Here is a 24,717-nt window from a genome sequence, read left to right on the forward strand (position 1 = left end):
GTTGTAAATCAGCTAGCTGAAACGTTTCGCTGTTTGTATTACTGTCACACAGTTGACCTCAGGCTTTTCAGAGTCTCCCAAAATACACTTTCATGGAAGACGTCTCTGAGGGAAACACTTTGGAAAGCAGCCACCACGGGGCTCCATCCCCAGCAGATTTAGCTGCAGCTTAGTGCGTTTAGTGCTGCAGCTACAGATCCAACAGAAATCGTGAGTCAAATGTGCTTTGCTCCCACAGTTCAAAACTTGGTCTCTTAGTGCAGTTATGAATATTTACAGCAGTCCACATAAGGCTGCAAAGAACAACTCAGAAACAAGCTACACGTTCAGCTGCCTTGGTGATGAACTCTGGCAAAAGGGGAGTGCTGAGTATGGTGACTCAACCAAGGCAGCAGAGCTCAAGAGTTAGAGCCTGTATGTGAAAGGACAAACCTTAGAGAGCTCCTCACCTACTTAATATGGCACACTGCTTATACACAAGCAGTCTGGGCTCAGATCAGTACATGATAAAGTTGACTCGGCAAGGAGTCACATTCTCTAGTTTGTGTGTTTCACAGCATAGTGGTCCTCTCCCTGCTCAGAAAGTGATTTCAGGTCAGCAAAACTATGAAACACACCTCTTGCACAAGTCCAAGTACACATTCAAGCAACGCCTGGGTCAGTTCTGGCCTGTGCCATCTAACCTATGACCCAAGCAGTCTTCTTACCTCCACTTTTTATCGGGTAGGACAAATCTCAGCTCAACTCAGCTGTCAGAACACTGAAGAAGGCTGGTAGGGTGACAAAAATAAGAGTCCAGTTGATTGACACTCTTCCTGAAAGCAGTGAAACATTTGCAAACAGGAGCAAGTTAAGAGGATATGTTTTCCTGAACACTTGATACACATTCAAGTACAAAGATGAAGATTTTGTATATTTAAAAGTTGTTAAAAAAACTCCTCAGTTTAAGAGTTCACCTGAAAAACATACATTGTACTTGTAATGCTGAATAGCTGGTTCACTTACAAATGTGAGAAGAACAGAAACAGTTCTGTACTCCGCTCAGCAACAGTGCGTGCATCTTGGCCCCCAGGTACTAGAAAATCCCTTCCAGATAATCTATAGATCATTTATTAAAAGTCCTATTACAGCAACAAGTCATTTGTGTTTAGCAATGGGAAATCCCAGGTCAGCAAGTGTTCTGTTCATTAGGTGAATTATACAAACGTACATACATTAAATACAAAAATTAAATATATTAAATAAATATAATTTAAATTCATAAAAAAGTATAAGCCTCACCTTAACAAATACAATTAGTCTTTAAAAAAAGTGCAGAAAATAAAATTCAAGCAAACTTGTCCCATGTTCTGAAGAGAACAGAGTTTCAGTAACACCACAAGAAAAATGCCAGGTTTCACATAAATAGCCACTGGGTTGATAAAATGGGATTATCTGTTTGCCTGAACTCACTGGTGTACAGTTAGCAGCCACCAGTGCTTTTTAGCTTGTCCAGACTGAAATACATAGCACTGAAGTGCATACTACTTTAAATTAAAAACAAACACATCTATGCTAGTCCTTAATCAAATCTCTCATGGAAAAAAAACCCACACCTATCTGTGCAGCCTAACTGGCAGCTGTGTTTCCCCTCAAAGGACAGGGATTATATACAGGCCTCAGGCTTTCTGCAGACAGGCTTGGAGGTATCAAAAGATCATTATGGAAGGGAAAAAAAAAAAAAAGTCAGTTGTGTCCAATTTCTTTCGGTGAAAGAAAAAAAGTGCATTTTTTATTTCTCTTAACATGCCCTGTCATGAATTTTGATTCTTCTTTTCGCAAAGGCTGCCAGATACCAAGCCTTCTGAAATCAATGAAAAAAAACTTTTCCAGTGGCTATAGTGGGAATTGGCTCTAGCTCTTCTATGATCTAGACAGCGTGGTCATGAACTAGACAGTCTGTTTTGATGGGTAAATTGCTCAAAGTCCAAGTAACAACAGGAAAACAAAGCAGCTGAGAAGCTAGAAACTACAGAATTCTAAAATGGAGGCAGTTAAAGAAAAAAAGTAATCTTTAATTTGCAACTTCAAGTTTGGGACGTTTCACAACTTCTCAACTCTGTTTGCTGCCTCTTACGATAAAAGCTTCTTCTAGAAAATCCTCAAAAGAACTCAGACCAGTCATATATAGTTGTTGGTAAAGAACAAATTTCTTGATGTAAGGCAAGTGGGCTACCAGTCAGAGTCCTTTCAAATACTACTATGACTTTAGTGTTTAACTATGTACTAACAGTGGTAAGATTCTGAAAGCACTCTGCCTATGGCTGCAAAGTAAGTTTAACAGTAATGTCATCTCAAACTATTGTGATTGACAAACATTTTGTTCCTCCTCTCTCCACTAAGGGGGCCATTTCTGTCAAAATAGCATTCCATTGAAAGTTTTTGTTTTGTTTTTCTCCCCACTGTTTCTGGTACTATCAGACTTTCAGATTTGTCCCTGGAGCCTACCTAATCAAGAGAAACTGGCAGCCCCCTGCTTTAGGTAAAAACTAGAGATGAAGGAATTGAGAAGTACACAGATTTTAACCTGAGCGTCTCCCCTTTCCTGGTGACTGCTCTAATCACTCAGCTACTATGAGGTGTTGGAACATTTGTTCCTTTTCTAATCCAAGTTTGTAAACAGGCAAAATTGGAGTTTTTCAACTGCTTGCTTTCTGTGCTCTACTTGTAACTTAGATCTTAATGGTATGTATTGACACCACAGTGTCTCACAAAATGATGCAATATAATGCTTTGCCCTAAAGAGGCCATTATGTTGCTGATCTTCAAGCTAGGAAACCATCTTAGTCACAGGATGTTCTACACTGAAATCAGCATTAAGGAAAAGTGAAACATAATTCAGCTATGAGAATACTGCATGAAGTCACCCACATACAACTTGGCAATACTGCATGGCTTCTTCCTCATTGTAGATGACTGAAATATGTGGCACTGCTTGTTACTAATTTGCTTCTTTAAACAAAGTGGAGAAACCCTAAAGATACTGGGCAGATGTTGAACACAAATCGTTTTAGTTTTACAGTGAGCTAAAAATTTTACTTGTTTAAGAACCAAAACAACCAAAACCCTATCTACACGTGTTTGCATGCTATCTTCCGTGCAAACAAATCTGGATCCTAATACTTATGTATAATGATACCACAGAACTACAGATTCTTTCTTCCCCACAAGGATCCTTGCCCCATTCCACAAACGACTCAGATGTAAAAGAGAAGACAACCACATAACTGAGACTCTGGTACCTAAGACGCTGTGTTTGATTCTTCAGTCAAAATAATTTGCATTTTGTATGTAACCTTAATTTCTACTTCTACCATCCTGAGTCCAAGCTATTCCCTTAAATTATAGGAGGATGCTTACTTTAGACATCTCAGGTTTTGGCTCATATTATAGCAATTACTTTTGAAGAAGTAGATCTGACAAGAATATATGTAAAAATCCTCAGAATTATGCCCTAATTCTTCCCAGTTTAAAAAAATGGCAAATAGCTTCTAGAAGGTTTGCTACAATCTCTGAAAGATCTCTCGCTCACATAAAAAAAATAACCTTGAAGTTGAACCTTGCTGTCATAAACACTAAGCAATTTTCTTCATGACGTCACTAATGCCTGCTTTGTCAGGTTCCTACAGCAATGCTCCCACATCCATCCGTGCTGCATGGCAAAACACCAACAAAAGGATTTTACAACATCTGAACTTTAGAAGGCCTGAAGGGAAACTTTTGGATACCCATCCTGAGACACCTGAAAAAGAGACTATTTTAAAAGTCATGCATTCTTCCACTTGCTAAACAGGCAAACACAGGCACATACAAGAAAAAAAAACAAAAAAACAAAAAAACAAAAAAAAAACAGAAAACCAATATCCTCCCTGCAATCCAATTCACTTTGATGTTTCTCAGGTTGGACAACAGTGAAAGAAAAAAAAAAAAAAATTAAAAGCATCCCAAGAGCTGAATCAAAACACTGAAGCTGGAGCTCCTAAACTGCAGTATGCATGTGACAGCTGGCACGTCAGCTGCTTCAAAGGAGTATTTGGCTTCGGTATTACTGAGCTGGGAGCTGCCAGCGGTTCAAGAGCTGGTGCCACTATCGTCAACAACAGTACACACCACCACAGCTGCACGTGGTCCTCACTAACAAATTCCTGCAGCAGAGAGGAACTCATAACCTAGAGATCAGAGTAAATTCTTACTCCTGCAAGACACTTCCCCCGCACCCCCCTCAACATCTATGATAGTCAAAGCGTTCCCTCACCAGCTTCGGTAAGATTTGAAATAAAAGCTGTCCTGGGAAGAAGCTGATATGCAAAGCTATAGGAGACTGGCTGACAATCAAGAAGAGAGAATGCTGATCCCTGCCTTAGGTTGCTACTCATCAGTAGTGAGAAGCACAACGCTTACGGACTGCACGGGAAATAAGATTTGTAGTAAGTGAGGAATGGCAAAATTTCCCCTGAATTCAGCAAGCAAACCAATAAATTCAAGAGGCCAACAACAGTAAAGTGTAAAATCTGGAAAAAAAAAAAACTTACCAAGGTTACAAGAAGCCTATGGCTTACATGCCACTATGCAGACCACAGAGGGGTGAGATTACAAATGCCTGTGATTTAGAAGACAGGAACTATTAACACAAGATATAAGGGTTCACATTCCTCAGACTAGAGAGGGGAGAGTGTTTCCTGGCTTTTCAGATGACTCAGGTAGTGTCATCATCTCATAAGCATATCATTTCCTCAAGTCAGGTAGGGGATGACAGAACAGACTTTCCCTCTCCCTCCCTAGCACACTCTACATTGGTACAAGGGTGGAGAGCAGTGAGGAAGCCACTCAAACAGAAAACTATCGATGTTATTCGAAAGCGTCACTTTCACAAACATGGTATTTAAGAGAAAGAGTTTTGAGATTTTTACCCTGCTCTCCTGTGCTTATCTGTATGATCAAACTGCCTGCTCCTTCCTGTCCTATTTTCAGTGGACCTATATTCTAGATCTATATACACAGCCAGAACAGAATAGTATTATTTTCTCTGTCTTGTAAGAATAAGTCACATACATTTTAGATTATACACTGTACATTCATGATAAAGGCAAGTATATTTCTCCCCCATATGTTTCTTTTCAGATGGATGTTCTGTTCAGTGATATGCTGTACTTGATTCTACTTGACTAATTACTTGCTCAATTCTGATTACTTGTTTTAAGGAAAAGCACCCCATTTCATTCTGCTCACCAGTCTGAGAACTGAGACATGCAGAGACGGAGTCAGAAAGGAAATAACCAGTTTTCCACGAATAAGGTGCAGAAAGACACCTCCGTTTTAGATTAAGCTCTTTCATTACTTCTACATCTATTTCTCAGTGTCATTTTCAACACTAGCACTCTCAGATAGCTGGGCTAAACAAGAACAGATGGAGTTTCCTTTCAGACAACAGTGTGATACTGCTTACTATACAAATAACGGTATTAGAAAAAAAGATAACCTGTTCACATACTAGATAGCCTAGTCTTCTGCCCCAAAGACCCATATTCTGGTGTCCTGTTCAATGCACCCCTCTATGTATGTGCAATGCTCTTGCAAATCTCAATCATGCACCATCACTAACTCAAAGCAATGAGCCAGGTCATCCTCACTTGCACTTACCAAGAAGCCAATCTGTTTGACGCTCACTGTGGAATAATAAAGGTTTATTATGTATTATAGCAAACAAACCTGATTGCTACAATGTGAGCTTATGGGAAGTGTTAGAACATGCTGTTGATATGTTACATCACTCAATATTTAACAGCTCACACACACAGTTTATTCTGGGACTCCCTTCTCCACCCATACAAGATCTTTACATTTGAAAGTATTTCTTTTTTATTGTAGGTTCACAGCATATCACTCTGCAACATCTAGAATGAAAACTTACCTAATCCATTTGAAATAAATGCTATAACACAAAACATTTGCAGTTTCCTATTGCCCGGAACACTAGACAACCATGAAGAGTTGCAATGGATTTTTAAAAGATCATTCTCTCTGTATGATCTCTAACTTAAAGCAACTGAAAATTCTGGAGTACTTTTATGTTAATTCATTATTGTCTCATGTCAAAAACAATTACTCACCTGCACTTAAGTCAACTTCTAAATAGGCTGAACAGAACAGAGGGTGGTCCATAAACAGAAGCCAGCAGAGCGAAACACCTAAATACAGGAAAAATAAAAAAATCCTTATTACAAGTCAAAAACCAGAAGATGGATTTCACTTTCAGTGTAGTCATTTGGAGTAAAACTCCCCCAAACATACAAAAACCTAGCTGAGAAGAGATCTATAAATGCTAGCATTCAATCAAATGGAAGGAGTCAGAAATAAAAAACTATGTTATACTCATTTTCTAAAAGACAAGAAAAAAATGCAGCTTTTTTTTTAATCAGTTTTTTTTTTTTTTTTATCAGTTTAGATATATCTTAAACAAAAAAAAACCAAAACCAAAAAAACAGAAACAAACCACACACACTGTAAAAGCTAAAGACTCAGGAGGAAAAAAAAGAAAAAACCCATCCATGGTAGCCTTGCAAACAATTTGGCCCATCTCCCTCCTGCTGGAAAGCTAATCTTTAACTAACATTTACCGATGATGCATGTGCGTGAATTCAAGCAAATCTGACCTCAAAAGTTTTTGCTCAGTATCTATTAATGGAGGAGTAACAAAAAGTTACTTAAACTAACTAAACTAACTTAACAAAAGTTAGTCTGCTTACAGCTGTATTTGAAATTGACAAAGGCTAACGAAATGAAGCATTTTAGGTAATTGATCCCACCTTCCCACACACTGAAAAAAGCCTCAGCCGATACTGGAAACTGGATGTTACCAATCATTATATATAGTCATATCTGTACAGCCTCTATACAAAGTACCACGTTACTACATGAACAAATTAAATTATAACCTTTACATGAGGAAATAAAAATAAACACACTAATGTCAACTCCAAACTGTTTCCTGGGCAGTTAAATGAGATTCAAATCATCACTATCAAGAGATGACAACTCTGCTTAATCATCGTAATGCAAACCACCATAACCACCAAGCATTGCCCTATTACGAAACCCAGGCGTGGCTCTGAACGACAGAGTCAATGACAGCAAATCAGCAAGAGCCACCCCAGAAGAGGGCAGAGCACAGCATGAAAGGCAGTGAACAGATTCAAAACTGATGTCATCTCACAAGAAAACCAACCAACAAACAAAAAACCCCCAAGAATCACCTCGCTGTCTTTGGGCAACTACTTTAAAAACTTTGCAAATGTAAACAGCAGAACGCTGGGCTAGAGTGGTTCAGACAGATAATTAAAGCATCTTCTACCCAGTCTACGCTCTGCTCACTGAGATGGACGCCCCGAGGGGGGGGACCCAGACCATGTTTCTCCTGTGGCGCTTTCGGGCAGGACAGCCCCCCACTTCTCCATCACTACCACATCAGCGCCCATACACAAGAGCAGCAGAGCAGAGGGGTGAGCCAACAGCTCAAAAAGCTCTACTGAAGACCATTCCAGATCTGCATCTCCCCTGCCTACTCTGGCTGGCAGAAATCCTTGAAGCCCCAGGAAAAGGCTCTGCAAACCTCTCTTGCTCCTTCTCTCAGTCCTGCACCAGAGCCCTGGCACACCGCAGTGGAGAACGAAGAGAAAGCTCTCCGAATTGTCTTTGCCACGTTCGCCTTTTCCAGTCATATCACCGGAAATGGAAACAAACCCTGTACCTAATGCACATCAGGTTCTGCTGAGAGACAAAACCCCCAGATCAGAGACCACGTTGCAATCATCCAAGGAAACAAAATCCTGGGACAAAAGACACCCCCCATTTCGCTCCTTAATGCTTCACAGGCTGTTTCTATAGTTTCTCAGAGAACGGCCACATAGTCTTGGCAGGCACTAGTGCCTGTCGACCATGCCTCTCCAAAGTCCTTACAAATAAACTAATGATCACTTCATGGAACTATGTAATATTTTTCCCCACTTTAATGAAGAGAAGACATCAGGAGTTTAAAGCAGTTGCCTGAAGTCCCCATTTTACCATTAAGGGGAATTCATTCTGCTGAAGATCAGATGAGAAACAAAGCATATATTTAATTTCAACATATTTTACTGGAAGGAGGTGTCATATTTTTAGAACAAGGCCCGCTCATGACTGAAGACTGAGCTGCTACAAGTTCAGCCATACACATTAAGCACATTTGGAAATTCCCTGGCAAAGCTGCTAAAGGAACAGACATTTCCTGTAATTTTCGGAAACATTTTATATCTCCCCTCCTCCTTTTTAGCCTTGGTGGTAAGAAGGGGGAGGGAAACAGAGGATACCATATTAAAATCAAGTGAAATGTGAATGAGCCACCCAAGTTTGAAGTGGAAACTTCAGCAATTCGCGCTTGGGAGAAAGAAGGGGGGTGGGGTGAGCAGCAGTCTTTCATCATTAAGAGCCCAGGAATTTTCTGCTGACTTTAGGAAAATAAATATGCATCCTTTCAATTAGGGTGAATTACAAAAGGATATAAACTTGCCTTTTCCCTTGACTTCTGGTAAATAAGCACTCCTCCAGGCCTTATTCAAATACCTTTTTTCCTATTCTCCTATTCTCCAGAATTAGAAATGGAAGCCTTATTCTTTTTGCTCTTGCTCAGGGCCTTCTCTAAACTGCAGCTAAAGGAACCCAACCAATCTGGTCACAGGGAGCATCCCTCTCATGGCTACATAGAGCAGTGATACAGCAAACAAGTGAGAAACTAAGAAGAGACTGAAATTTCAAGTGTGATGGCATTCTTCTACGGCCCTTAGCACCTTTCCTTTCCTAAAAGTTTAATCCTGTAGGAGGTACATAAAGCTTATTAGTTTGTTTAGCCAGAGTTAGCAAGCCTTACAACCCAACTACCTCACTCTATATAGTCAGTCTGAAGAGCTCCCACACAAAAGCCCAAGTATGTCTTATGTCCCATACTATTATGAAAAGAATCAAGAATTTACAAACTGTCTTCAGACTAGGAGGTGAGAGGATAGTCCCTATCTTTCCAAAACACATCACAAATGTCATCTTGTCCCCGTACATGGGATGCTGAAGATCCATCATTTAGTTGTGACAATGGGCAAATTCCAAATCTGCAGTTCCTTATTGGCACCTCTATTTTAGCATTCGATCCAAAGACAAAATGTAAAACCTGGAAGGGTTGAACTTCTTTATAAATCCTCAAACTCTCAAAATTCCAGTGTCTCCTTACTCTTTGTAGAACAACACTTTTTTTTACAGCAGCCCCTTTCATGGGACGCACGTTTCCGTCTACCACGCGGCCTGAGCATACTGAATCAACTAACAGTGCTCTGCAGCCACGCAGACCATATATAGTGACTTGTGCATTTTATATAGACATCTTTTGGCTAAGAAACAGATTAAAACAAGGATGAGTGCTCTGAAGAGAAATGCTAAATAAACATTAGGCACAGCAATTCTAATACTCCATGCTACTTCTTTAAAAACCTTTTCATGAAGAAAAGATAGTAAGACCTCAGAGTCTTTAGGTAATGGTTAGCCTTTAAAGTTAAGACTTTTTCTCCAGAGAGAGACTTTAAGGTAGAGACATTCTAAGAGAGGTGATCAAATAATATGGGACTGTAAATAAAGGAGCCCAAAACACCCCCCAACAAAAAAGCAACCTTCATCTGTTTTGGGGTCTCTGTACAATGAAAATAGAAGGATGGATCTGAAGTCTTCATACAGCTAGCATGCATTAAAGGCAGAGGATAATGATGGTATTTTAGTATGGGAACAAATCAAAATAACTTCTGGGCAAGGCAGGAGTGAATTTCTTGCAACAAACTTTTTAAATGATTCTTCTTTAAAATTAAATCAGATGCCTAAAGATCACAGTGAGTCGATCTCCCATAAGGACAGAGATATGTAAACTGCTTCCATGGTCAGCTGGGGGTTAAAATGCAATGGTCTTTCACCCATTTGAGGAAGTGACATGAGTTCTCCCAGAAGGCAACAAGTACATTCAACCCATTCTCATCAGGGCATGAGAAAGTTTGGAAGGAATTTTTTTTTTTTTTTTAACTGTCAACATTAATACTTTGTTTCTTCCTGCTTGTGTCTGAAAATACAGCGCTGAACTGCACTGCATATGTATCCTGTCAGCTGCATAGAAAAACATCTAGAAATTTTTAAAAACTTACTCAATAAGTGTTAATTAAATCTATCGCCAAACTCATTCAAAAAGACTCTGCAAGCTCAAAGCCAAGTTAATATTTTAAATAGTGCATACTGTATAGTCATAAAAGCACACAGGAGCGTCTTAAAAGACCTGCCATAGCAGTTACACTCTAAAGGCTTCCAAAGGGAAGTCATCAGAAAGGATGCTGGGTCCAATAAAACACCTGAACACAAATTTAAATTCATTCCTACTCAACAAAGTAGTTAAGTTTAATTGTGTTTCCCCTTAAATGACATTTACACAACAAGTTAATGGCAGTATATGGTAGAAAACGCTGAATCCACAAAGATAGTATAGCCTATCTTGGGGGGAGAGGGGGAGAGGGAAATGCAGAATTATATTGTCTACAGCAATGCCTCCCAATTAATGTGCTGGAATAATTCAAGTTGTCAGGTGCTCCCTGAAACTAGACATTTGCAGTAATCCTGTTAAAGAGGTATCCCATTCTGAGATGTGTGGAGAAGGAAGGTGCGATGGCCACAGCATGGAATAACTACTGAATTGCAGACAAGTCTTAGCCAAGAAAAAAGCTGACATAGGAAAGTATCTGACCCAGGAGCCAATCCAGAAAACAAGGACACAAACCTCTCACCATAACATACACACTTCTGATAAGATAATTCAGACAGAACAGAACACATTTTCACATGTAATCTCCACCTGCAAAAGTCATTCTTATGGCCTGCTTCTTATTACAGATGTTTTCAAACTTTCATTTAATTGACAAGACAGTACTAACATGGATTCAGTTCAGCAATAACAGCTCAAGTCATGGTAGCTCACTAAGCTATACTCCACATACTATGTTCTGGTACATCTTTCCCAAAGGATGCTAAGTGTTTCTTTGAATTTGAACCACGTTGCACAAGATCAGTAGCAGTAGCATGATAACTACACGACTGAAAAGAGAAGTCTTATATATCTTTACAACAGAAGGAAAGAGTAGAGGCTAACTTATGTTTCCCAGCTGTGCCTCTTACATCATTATAAACATTACTATTTAAGTAGAGGAAGAGCGACATAACCACAAAATATACTAATCCCCCTTAAAAACAACTGACAAAACACGACCACCATCACATTCAGTTTGAAAGAGTTTAAAGGATCAGGATGTTAAAACATTTCAATCGCAAGAGCTTTCAATACCAAAAAGGGGGAGTGGATTCTACTGTTGTTATTTAATGAGCCCTAGTCACAGGCCAGGGTCATCGAGAAGTGTTTTGTAGCAACCTTGTCAGGCTTCTACAGGATTTTGAAAAGGAGAGAGTAACAAAAACTATTTACCTAAGTTCATTTATATTGTACTGTTTGAAGTGTGCAGTTCCATATACATCTATAAACAAGATTTCATACTTCTCCATTTGAGTAAATGCTCTTTTACATAGTCCTTTAAATAATAATTAGAAAAGCACTGATTTCTGTCAAAGTAATCCCAAGTTAGAAAAGTTCAATATACTTCTGCAATAACTGAAGAAACATATCAAAACGAAAACTTAGTTGAAGTAGAATCAAGTAATAAATACTCGGGAAGAAATACATCAGCTCCAAACTCCAAGATCCGTCTATCTCTTAGGTATTCAGCAATGGAAGAAGTACCAGTTGTCAACAATCATACATACTTCTGTAAGTAACTCCCAATTAGTTTTATTACAAATTTATTATAAATAAATTCCTATTGAAACTGCAGGCGAGTGTTCCAATACTTCCAGAGAGACTTCCGGTTATATTAAGAGCCATATATGTGAGAAGCACATACAAGTGAGTTAGGTTCTGGTATGCAATCCTGAGTTTTTACCTCCAGGAAACTCATTCTGAAGGATAAAGGTATATGATGGGTGGTCCTTAATCACTTCCTTTATTTGAGGATTGAGGCCCGAGTGGAAAAAGAGCCAAGGAAGGAAGTCTGTAGCACCCCCCCCTCCCCCCGGCTTCTCCCCCCCCCACCATCACCTTCCTGAACAGCTCCTGAGACATTTTAGAAGGTTAACTCGCAGTTTAAATTAAGTAGTAAGGTTGGGATGGAAATAAACAGCTTGCCCAAGCAACATATTGTGCTATTAAGTTTTTGAAGTGACTTAAAAATTAGGTCAGTCTAATTCAAGGCTGATACTTTGTTCTTTCACTCCTATGAACTCACTATGATGTCAGTCTCATGTTCAAACATGCCACATTTAGCAGTGCATAGGCTTCCTGAGAGACTCTTTGAGCCTTCCTTTGTGCACAGGGCTTCTGCCAGATTCTTAGCTCATACTGCACTGACTCAGGCATGCCACTCCAGTTTCAAGGGAGTTGCACTGGCTTCCTGTCAAATACTGCATTTTTTTTTTTTTTAATTACTTTACTCAGTAAAAGTTTAGGAATATGCGGCATTATTCAAGTTATCTTTTCAGGCCTCAGCTTCTTCAGACAACATCTGAAACAACTGCTTGTTACAAGGTCTAGCAAATGGCTGCTTTGAACTATTTCAACCCATCTTTCCCCAATAACCTGATCTAATGAAAACCTAAATGTCCTTGTATTCTACCTGACCTCAGTTAACTTTTGAGGGTGCAAAGAATCTCACTGAACTGGAACTTTATATAGAAATGCTTCTTATGCAACCTCTCCCCAAAAAACAAGCACGCTCACATACAGAAGCTAATCTGACTGTGTAACTTTGGATGTTAAGGAAAGATTTCTTTGCAGACTTCGTTATTTCTGACACAGAACTTGCAAAGGGTTTTTTAAGCACATTAGCAAAGATGACAGCTTATATGGCACGAGGACATCGAGACAATAAGTTTGGCCAGCTACAAACCTTCAAATGAGCCTTGGATCCAGCAGTAAGCTTTTGCAAGCATCTTTAACTAGACTCATGTCAAGCAGTTGTTTGAACCATCACTGTTGCTAGTTTTGCCTGAGTGGCAAAATTAAACCAAAAACGACAAAGAGGAGGTTTTAACAGCAGTTCTTAGTCCCTTCCACCCTCTTCCCTCAGGGGAGGGTAGGACGCCTCACTGGAGACCCACTCCAAGATGCCACTTAAATCTCCTCCACCATTCCCCCCCTCATCCTCTCGGATGGACCAAATCAACCTTTTATGCGGCTGGCAAGGCTAACTTCAGGGCACTAAAAAATCCTCAGGTGGGAGAAGGGGAAAGCCATCTTAAATAAAACTGTAAGTAAAAATAATTAAATAAATCAGGTGACTGAAAATGACCATCTGCAAGCTAGTTACTAACAAGCCTAATTCTCAGTTTAGCCCAGTTTGTACCCATCATTAAATATCTATAGCTAACATTATGGGCATCCTAACTGCAGTTAATCTGTTTGTTTCCCACTGCAACAACCATAATAGAAACTCTCCCCCCACCCCCCAAAAAAGATGAAGTAGACGCAAAAGAAACACAAGCATCTATAAGTTGCTGAAGTTTTTCTCTTGGGCCTACACCATGACTCTTGTTCATGTGGCTGCATTTCCTGACTAGTGCAGATAGTTTAAAAAAAAAAAAAAAAATCACTATTTTGTCAGTATGTTCAAACCTATAGTATACATTCTTTTATGAAACAATGCTATAGCACAAACTTTCTTAGCATGGTTAGAAAACCCTCCTCCTATCAGGAAAAAGCACACTTCATCATGATAACTTCCAGCACCACATTAAATTCCAACTAACCTACAAAAGAAGAGGTACAGACTTCACATTCACAAGAATTGCATCTAACTATTACTATAGCACTAATACCCCACTATTACCGTTTTACCTCCAACTGTCCAGGGATACAGAAAAGGTAAAGCTTGCCAAAACAGGTGTCACTTTCTACGAGACCAGTTAATACGGAGGGGTAAAAGGAGGGATGGAAACAAACTTCACAACACACAGGCCCTTCTTCAAACACATAAACGCCGAACAGAACCAAATTGTGCCAGAAACAAATGCCAAAACTTCCAAAACACCCCCACAGTCTGTCCCTCTTTCCACAATGGTGGGGGGGAGGGCTGTCCAAGGCACATCCCAAAGTATGTCACGAGCGACCCAATGTATTAAATTCTTCATGGAAACTATCTCACTGAAGCCATACCACTGAAAACATGTGATAAAAGGCAAAAAGAAACCTTGAAGTTCTATCTTCAAAGAAAGAACAGGGCTGCCCTCCCCCAAACCCGTTGGAATTAACACCAAGAAAGAGCCATGGATTATTCACAAAATTACTAGATTTATGATACATTTTCCCCCACACCTTGACTCCTACTTCCCTTTTGCTAATTGCTACCTGCCTCTCTACTGTACAGGGTCTATCTTCTTGCACTCCCCTTCCCAAACCAACTTTTCTCTGAATTATCAAATTGCCTATTTTTATCAACTCAAATGTGATCTAGGCTTAACTTTTTTATTCACTGCTTTTGTTTCAAACTTCAGATAGGGTTTGTGTTCCTAAAACCTTGCCTATCATCCCCAAATTAATCAGAAAAAAACCCAACCAAACAAAAAAACTCCCCCCCTCCAAAAAACATATACCCATCCTTTTACAATCCTTTCTTAGAAGCACTGTCTGAAAAACATAGTTTGCATTTTCTCTTAAAAAAATAAAACCCATACAAAAATGAAAGTTTCCCTAACAATCCTTTCAGAATTACTGAAAAGCTTTATTTCCAGATACAACTAAAAATGCATTGCATCACTGTTGAAATCATAGAACCACAAAGCTAAGAAAAGGTAACAACTTAGTTCTTTTAAAGTAAAAAACATTTTTTTCCTTCAGTCCCACGATCTGATTTAAAAATATCTATGACAAAGATGGCAAGTGAGATTAGAGACATTTGCCTTTATATAGTTATGACAGTGATAGATATACTTGATGTTTGTTACTTGTTTTGTGGGGGTTTTTTTAATTTCTATTCGGATTGTGATTAAATGTTTGCTAGATAGTTTTCCACCTATAGTGCTATATACAACTTGGCTTCTCCATTGGGAATTTTGGCTAATATGAAAAAATTGACCGATGGTTTGAACCACAGAGTAAGAGGAGTAATGACAAAATGACAACCAAGAGAAGTCAGTTTCTACCAATATATATATATATAGGAAGCATTTCAGTTACGCAGACTTAGGTGAGAAATCCTTTCCAGAAAGAATTCATCCCTGACTGAAATTGCCCTTCTGTGATAGGATTATAGCACGGGTCAAAGCATGCAGGAAAAGCATTAAACACAGCCACAGAACCAGAGGTCACTACTTGCTTTCCTCGGCAAAGCAATGAAGGAGAAACACTCCTCCCATCCCACCTGCAGGCTTTTTCCTCTGCAGCCACAACAGGAGGTTCAAGCTAGAGCAGCAAGTGCCTAGGCATACACTTAAATAATTAAATTAAATAATCCATAACCTGCGAGCTGGGAAAAGCCAAGCATAAATCCAAAAACATTTCAGTAACACCTGAATTTTAAGCTGCTTCAGTTCAGGCAAAATAAAAACCATGACTCCAATCTAAAACAAAATGTATCTAGCCTACTGTAGCTACAACATTGCCTGTCCAGAACTAAAACATTTTTCCTAATCTTATTCTCACCATCAGCTGAAAGCATAGTTTTGCCCAGATTCAACCTTCTGGCACTTTGTTGAAAGCAAAGCCACATAAGAACTTCTTGAGAACTGGCTTTAGATTTGGCAGGGAGACCACCTGGCATCAAAGGTATGCCTTTTGCTATGCCTATGGCCACATGCCTAAATTTTAGTCAAAAAGCAAGCAACTTCAGGTTTTTGTTTTGTTTTTGTTTTCCAAATAAAGTATTTGGCAGCTAAATTCTCCTGAGATTTCAAGTGCATTGAGCATCCTTCAGTGCAGGGACAGGTCATCTGTTGTGCAGTGAAGAGATGCCCAAATCCAAGACTCGTGAGCTAGCTCTGAAGCAAACCAACAACCTTGTGCTCAAACTAGCCTTTGATAAGTTTATTTGCGCAGGCTCACCCTGTGGCATGACTACAGAGCTTTCCAAACCCAGGCTAAGCACACTTTCCATGGTGCAGGATAGATGATGAGGCTCAACATCAAGCTGCACTGCCCTCTCCTCACTCCACTTTCAGAGTGATTTTTTTCCTGCAATTGCTGTCATGTGTAAACACAGCACCAAACACCAAAGAAAGCAAATGATCTCTTAAGCTTGCATTATTACTCCTGCTCAGACACACAGCATAAGTAGTTGAGAATAAGCTTACCACCTGCACAAGGAAGTTGTTGTGGACAGCAGCGGCTGGAAAGGGTCTGTATAAGTGCAATGATAAATATGCTACAGTAACTGAAAGAGGAGAAATACACCAGTGCCCCAAAACAATGAACATGACCACTAGATTTTAATCCACAAAACCTAGAACTGTGCCCAGGAGTTTATATACCTCTGGCTTTAAAGAGTGCTGCTTGAAAAGGGAAAACAGAGAATTATTGCTCCACTGGCACAAATAGTAGACTTTGTTGTGTGAGCCTGCAGATCTACAAACCTCTGTGGTACAGCTGAAAGAGCACCCCTGTCTCTCCTGCTAGACTGTAGTAGTTTGTTGCATGTTTAAAGTCAAAAGTCAAGGTATGTCTTAATAACTCCTTCCAACAAATGTCTATAGAGTAACATACACCAAAATTAGAAAGCACCAGAGTGAAGATTGCTCTTGCAATTTCAGTCCAGCTTCCTTGTTCTTGTGCAGTACAATACAGATGTTAGTTACATAATCATATTCTGTTCCTTGGCGCAGTACTCATTCAATCAGTGAGTAATTTATTTAACCAAGATCCCATCTGCTTTGCAGTCCCATTAAAGAAAGTCTTATACAAAGGTAAGGGCTTGGCTATGAGTCCTTCATCCAAATACTCTCTTACTAGTACCGAGCTGCTTGCCAGATCATTGCTATTTGTACTTCAGAAGTTTGCGGCAGACTATGCCAAATCTGAAGAACTTTGTCATTAAAAGAAGAATTTTAAACTTAACAGTAAGAATTACTCTCCAGGCTTTGCTAAATTTGTTAAACTATTCTATACAGACAACTGCAATTAATGAAAGTATTCTTAAGGAAGAAACTTAGTGACAACTTTAGAGCTGTGGTTTCTCTGCTTTGGATAGAGGGGAACTAGGAAAACAGCAGGCACCATAATTTCTCTTGCTGTACTTTAGCCACCCTTGCATGTAAAAAGGACTCTCAACAGAAACGGCACAACTCCAGATAGCAATGTAAGTGGCATGGATCTACCCAGGGACAACAGCTTATGTTTCTACCTACACACAGGCAATACCTTTACTACCAGAACCAGAGCTTACAACCACAGAAAAGCACAACCCTGTTCCGCATTAGCTACTTAAAGACATTTGAGGTATTTCTTCTGGGAAGAGTGAACAGACAAAGCTCGTAAGCTCCAAGAGGAACATCTGAGAAAACAATCATGCTGTCACCTTCAAAAAAAGGTAGTGGCATGCAACATATGGCACACTCTTTCACTGCCTTTTGTACCTACTACTTTATATAATTCCCACGACTTAAAGTAGCAGCTCACAGGCTACTGAACAGTCTAGGTAAACATCATCTATCAAAGTTATCTTTTGACAAAACCACAGTCATATCCAAAATTCTTTCAGTCAAAATTCTTGAAGTCAGTAAACAACTGACTTCAAGTAAATAGTTTACTAATGTAAAACATTTCTTTTCAAGGTAAATGAACACAGAGGACCAGACTAACTAAAAATCTCCAGCTATGGATGACTTCTTTTGCTGACATGGTCAAACCTCCCAGAACCTACCGCTGATTGCTTACCTATCGATCAAGGCTAAAGGCAATTTCTGATGTACTCTACCCAACCCTTGGTCTTTTCAGACATTTAAATGCATTCAGGCATGTCCATGAGAAAGTTCCCTAAAGAACAAGTTCCATGTCTGAACCCAGCAATTACACCACCAATAGTTTCAGACACAAAGTTGCAAAATCTATGTCTAAACTATTGCCCCAAACAGGAATGGTGTGCAGTATCCACTATGGTAGAAGCATTCACAACTTTACAAATGGAGTAGGCAATGTGCAAGGAGCCCGAGGGTAACATTTCCATCATGTCTACTTAGATAGGCATCTTCCGATTGTCTCACAACAATTCAGAAAACTTTAAAGTTGAATAATTGTAAAGGAGAAGAGTAACTCTAGGCCACATTTTATGCTTTGCATGTTTCAACTAAGTCATACAGAGTAAGCGATTAAGGCTCCTGGAAGACAGGAGCTGGTAATTATATTACCTTATTTGTATCATCATAATCAATGGTGTTTAGCTTTAAATTTTTGAATGTATTATAAAACTATACATGTAGCTAAACCTTTTGAGGTTGATGGCCACACCAAGAGATGAATACATTTGTGGGATCCTAAAAAAAAGCTCAACTAAAGCCCACCATTACATATGAGTAACTGATGGGCTTTTAAAATACAGTGACGTCTCTAAAAATTCAGTCACAAAACTTGTCAACTTGTACCTCTGACTTTTCTAAAAACACTCTGACAGTAAATCTCAGTTTAGTACACAAATACGCACTAAGTTCAGCAAGAACACACTAACAACAGTAGTCAAAGGAATGTGGTCTGATAAAGTGGAAACCAGTTTATACCAGTTATCTTTTGGGGACTGTCAGTAGCCACCATGAGTAATCCCATCAGCTTGACACCTTATCTGATCTGATAGCTGTCTCAAAATGTAGATCTGTTACAACACCCGTACCAAATCTAATCACATGTTAAGGAAACAATCACTGCTTGAAATACAGGCTGGAGGAAAATAGTGGAAAGACCGTAATTAACACCAGAAGTTACAGCGGAAAGGCTCTTTTAAGACTTATTTTGAAAATGCCAGCTTCCGCATGCCAGTTGTTGGCAGTTATCATTAACAATAAATACTTGCTGTTAACAGAAGCAACTGAAAAGACAGACAACTTACCATGTTACTACACTTTCTTCTGGATTTTTAACTACCACTACACTGCAATAAAAATGGCGACAGAAAAGAAAAAAAAAAAAAAAAAAAAAGGATTAACAACTTGCCAGTCTAGAAAAATTTGTCACTAGGCTCCACCTAAGAATCAGGTCACTTCATGTTTAAGCCATTTCTAACACCTCCTGATGGAAATCAAAAATCTGTTACAGCTGAGAGACTCTCTTCTTTGCATTCTCCCTTCTCATTCACTGGGAGAAATATCACCAACTTACCTGATCTTCATGATGGATTTCCCCCTAGACCTCCATATCAAAGCTAGAGCTGCATCCTGCCCATTTTTCTGCTTAGCATAAAGCTAGTTTGACCAACACAGACAGATGAGAAATGCTTACCTAGGCACATGTTCTCCCTTCACTAGTAGTACAGCAACATTTCCCTTGCACTTGACAATTCTGTTCACATCTACTCAGAAAAGTGCAGCAAAAGTAATTTTCCAAGCCTTGTTCCTTTAACCAGGCTCTCTTCTCCCTGCACATCTTCCTCTCCTCCCTCCTTTCTATCAAGTCCAACTTAAAACTAGATGTCTCACTTCCAAGACCTATCCCTTATTCTTGTCATCTCTTACTCAGTTTTCAGAGTTTGATTCCCACCTTCAATTAGCTAATGCTGCCAACATCCCATTACCTATTTGTTGCATTAAAGTGAACACGTCTCTATTTTCTACTTACACAACCTCTCATGTTATCTCATAAAGCCTCTCTCACACGCCTTCACAATACTGCCTCAAAAACAAGCTACTTTCCCACAATGCTTACGAAGACCTTTTTATCTGTACTAAGATTGAAGCTTATTGTATGACCAGCATTGCCTAGCTGAACACCACTGCTCCCCACCTCTGGGGCAACAAAGCACAGCAGAACCCTTGGTCTGTGACTGGCTTGCTAGATTCTGTAATAACTAACCGCATTACTGCATAGAAAGGACACTCTAATAGAAAATGCATATTAAGTACAAATAAGCTGCGATTTCAGTTTTAGATGCCAAAGCAAACAAGATTAGCACCCCATAAAGAAAATAACTGGGTTATTTACCACTTTGGAGTTCTACCAAGTATTTGATACAACCAAGCTAAAGCCTAGGACTTTAGTATACTTTCATTACAACCATTTTTTGCGCAATTGGGCCTCAAGACAGCACGGATTTTTGCAGAAGAAAGATGCTATCCCTAATAGCTTCTCTGCTTCCAGGGTAATACTTCTTAATCATTCCATTGCACACCAGTGACCTTAACAGAAATGAAGAAATGGGTATTTTGATGACAAGTTCTCTGTGCTTAATGTTTCATACTGACCAGTTTTATGCTTGCAGACACACCATGTGTTTCTGGATAGAGTATATTTTCAAAATAGAAGCCTATCAGGAAGGAATTCAGAGACTTAGGCTCCTCAAAAGAAGGAAAGACAGCTAGTACAGGACTGGAGAGCCCTCTATTACTGCACCATTGGTCCAACTTTCTTTTCTCCTTTAGTTAGTAAAATGGCACTAGCATTGCAAACTGTTTGAAATCTGCTGAAAAGCTCTGTATATAAGAAACCATAAGTGACCATGAAGAATGACGAGGAAGAGTCTTTTCTGAGGGGAAAATAAAAAACAAACTCCAAGAAGCATGCATATGCCAGTAGGAAGGATGGGAAGAATAGCAGAAACAAGGAAGAAATCACTAAGGATCTAGTATATTTAATCTAATAAAAAAATTGAATCTTTAACCTAATAAAAAAAATACCAGTCTCTTCCAATTTGTACAAACTAAACAGGAATCAGCCCTGCTACTGTGGAAGCGGGGTTAGAGTCCAGTCAGCCTAGCTTAGAGAAGGAAGTAAGGGGAATACCACACCAAACTGTAAGCGGAATTTAAATTTCACAAAGGAGAACCTAAATTGAAATTTAGTCTTTTAACCATGACAGAACATGCCAAAGGACACTTTTCAGTTCCTTGTTTTTTGCTTGTTTGTTTTTACCTGGAAAACACACAAAATAAGAAACCAAGCTTTCCCCCTGCTCCTCCCTACAGTGATCTTAGTACTATGTCAGAACACCAGTTCACCTTTCGCATTACAACTCACCACTCAATGATAACAACCATAATACAACTGAGTTCACCACGCTCATGGAAAGAATCCTATCAAAAGTAGTACCATGCTATTAAGTTTCAGAAATGGGGATTTAAAGAGTCGAAAAGATCCTCAATTCAAGCAAAAGAGAGGAAATTAAAAGCTGTATGTTTAAGTAGCTCCCGAGTCTAAAAGTTACAGAAGGTATACATACCACTTCACAAGGAAAGGGATCAGGAAGCCATGGAAGAAAAGAGTCATTATGCTTAAATGGTAACATTTTCACGAGGTTACACAGGCCAAATGAGTATATCCCAGAAAAATGTGAATCCAAGCCTGGTAAAGAAACAAAAAGCAGAATAAGCCACTACAGATAGGGGGAAAAAAAAGTTTCAGGAGAGTAAAAAGCATCAGATCAGAAAACAGACATCAAAATAATAATCAAAATCATACCGGATACAAGGACTGTACTGGTGCATAAAAAAGGATGCAATTAAATACTAGGTTGGAAAAACAAACAAACAAAGATTTCTTTGCAAGAGTCTTTCCCACATAGGATGCTGGCAAAAGATAAACTCGAATTAGAATAAAATGATCTACTGTCAGGACTGACCTGTCAAAAGAAGAGAAGATAAAACAAATTGATTAGCTAACAATATATCATCACATCCCCAAGATTTATGAGGGAATTAAAGAATGTAATGGCTGAGCAGATAACAGAAATATGTAAATGCTCATTAAAGTGACCTATTCCAGGATAGGTACAAAGTGTTTGTTAAAAAAAAAAAAAAAAGCCTCAGTACTAGAAAAACTGGTTTAAAGGTAGTCACACAGAACCTCTGGAAGCCCTGATGACAGTCATAAGCGAGTGTGAGGCAAAACATGGAGGAGAACATAGAGCCACCCTTCTCCCTCTGACCCAGACCCACCATTAAAGTTGCCCATGTATCTCTGACCTTGATGACTCTATTGTCTTTAACTGTTTAAAGGAACAGTATGTAGACTTACTAGAATGTCCATTTCGTAGCCTATAATAAAAAGTCTTAAAGAATCTAAACAAAATTTAATATTCACAACTACACACACAAACATTCCCCACCACTGATGAGATAGGGAAAAAACAAACGGAAGAACAGTAAAGAAGAGAAAAAGGACAAATGGAAGTTCGTGTTGCTAGAAACAATATTGGACTAAGTTATCTGAAATTAACCACTTCTAATTAATACATCTGACTGAATGGCAGAACTGTGTCAACAGAGGGCTACTTCTGTGGACTTGTTTGTACAGATTTACATGCAAATTTGATGCAAGTCAGCAAAACTCACTCTGCATGATCTGAAAAGGAGTCTCTTCCCCGAGTAACACAATCCCTCAGCTGACGAAACGTCACCAGGAACAAGACTAGTGTTGACATGCTCTAGGGACAGCAATTTCATCTGTAGGATACTCTGGATTCCTATCTGCCCTACACATGATCTCCCACAAAACCATCTCTTCAAGTGTGGATGCCTGCTGCCAAGCATATGTTTATGCTTGCAACACAGCCAGTGCGACATGCACCCATGCAGTGACAGGAGCTCTGCGCAGCAGAACCTTTCCAATATAGGCAGGACCCCAACATGATGATCCAGGTATCACCATATATTATTCAAAGCAACTGTAAAGAGCACTCAAAAAACCCAAACGATTTCAAGACTGAAGGTATGCAAGAAAAGAAATAGTGATATGACTAGAAAGAAAAACACTTTCTACAGTGCAATGGAAATATTAAGTCTAGTTCTAGGTTTAACCAACCCTCTCCCCTAAAACAACGGTCAGAGAGATAGCATAAGCAATGAACAAACATGGAAAATGAGAGTCCCATACAACAACACTGAAGCGACTGATACCTTTTAAATTAACAAGAGAGAAAAAAAATAGATGGGATAAAAATAAATAAAAGCCAGGCATTACTAGCCATCCACTCTCAAAGCAGGAAGAGATTTTTTATTTTACCAATTTAAGCATGATATCAGAGAAATGAAGTTTTCAGTATGAAAGGCACTAGACTTGCATTTCAATTTCTTTTCAAAGATCAGGTAATGACCACATATCATAAGCATATTCAATCAGGTAAACTGTGTTCAGTAATTTTTTTTAAACCACCTTCTTCGGATAGGAAGTAGCTTTGGTGGTTATAGCTAAATGTTCCACGCAGACCATGTATCCATTTTTTTTTTTGATTCATGAGATATATGGACATAGCCCAGGATGACGCCTCTTTTTTTCTTTGCTGGATAATTAATTGCTTTTCTTATCATATAAAGCAGGTAATCATTTTGAATGAACGCTTTATAAAATATAAGCGGTTCTGGACAGAGTGTGTTTGTGTGTGCACACACATGTATAGTATCCTGCCACTGTTTTAAAAAAGACAAGCATCCTCACAGAACTACGACTTCTAAATTTGACAGATCACACACAAGCAGGATATTTAAGTGGAGCACAGAGCTCTTTTAGCTCTAGACACCAATTCCAATCCAATTTGGGCACATAGTGATGAATGAAAAGTTGCTATTAGGCTGTTAGCTTGAATTTGTGAAATGGTTCCAGTCTAGCTTCCCGGGGACAAGCCCATGTAATGAATACACTTCTTGCTGCCTCAGTAGAAAAACCAAGCTTAAAAGGAAATTCCTCTTGAGTCTCAACAATTCCTTTCAGATTGCCGAGAGATGTAATGGGCATACACACACTGCAAGATCCAGGTAACTCCGAGAAAACCCTCAAAAGCCCTCTGGCTTGTGAAAGCCCACAAACGAGGGCAAAAGACTGGACTCTGAAACATGAGGAAATTCCTTTGTTGGAGCATGCCTGGCTAGTAAACCACTAAGCCTGTTCATATACCTTCAAAAGGCAGCAATGTGAATAGGAGGCAGAGCCCATCATACAATTCTGGCTGCTCGAAGAACCACTTTTTCAGAGCCTCATGCAAACAACAAGGCAGGCTGAGAGGTAACACTCTAAGGCAGCTTTGAGCAACGTAGGTCAGGGCTACTACCACAACCATTGCCCTTGTGCCAGCTCATATATTAATAAAGTTAGCAGATTCAAGGAGTTAAATCAGTCAAACACTAACTTGGGGGGTGGGGATAGAGGGAAGCACCTCCCCCAAAAATCAAAAACAATTAGCTTTCAGCCATTTCTGGCTCCTTACAAGATCCTTAGAGCCATTAAAAGGGTGAATCTGTAGGGATGACGATTGGAAAGATGACAGAAGAATCACAGTAACTGCGACTTTATTTGGTGTTACCTGCCATAGAAACACACACTCAATTGAACTAACTTGACAGAGCTCCACCAGTTTCAGTGGAGCCAAGCTAATGTTCTACCATTTCACTTTTATAGCTACT

At 39.3% G+C, this 24,717-nt stretch overlaps 1 protein-coding gene across 14 annotated transcripts in view; it reads right to left on the reverse strand.

The window, feature by feature from the left end:
- DUSP16 (dual specificity phosphatase 16) overlaps positions 1-24,717 on the reverse strand; it is a 72,438-nt gene that overhangs the window by 36,226 nt on the left and 11,495 nt on the right. For 3 of the 14 annotated variants that reach the window (XM_064517235.1, XM_064517227.1, XM_026114065.2), the window contains exons 2-3: positions 6,150-6,227; positions 708-815 (exon numbers count right to left, since the gene is read on the reverse strand). The gene's annotated coding sequence lies outside the window, so the exon portion shown is untranslated. Of the gene's footprint in view, positions 1-707; positions 816-4,571; positions 4,640-6,149; positions 6,228-21,542; positions 21,665-24,717 lie in introns of all 14 variants that reach the window. The other 11 variants (XM_064517252.1, XM_064517247.1, XM_064517272.1 and 8 more) reach the window with 8 other exon arrangements.

Source organism: Dromaius novaehollandiae, chromosome 1 (genome assembly GCF_036370855.1).
Source record: "Dromaius novaehollandiae isolate bDroNov1 chromosome 1, bDroNov1.hap1, whole genome shotgun sequence".
In the NCBI taxonomy this organism is placed as follows: domain Eukaryota; kingdom Metazoa; phylum Chordata; class Aves; order Casuariiformes; family Dromaiidae; genus Dromaius; species Dromaius novaehollandiae.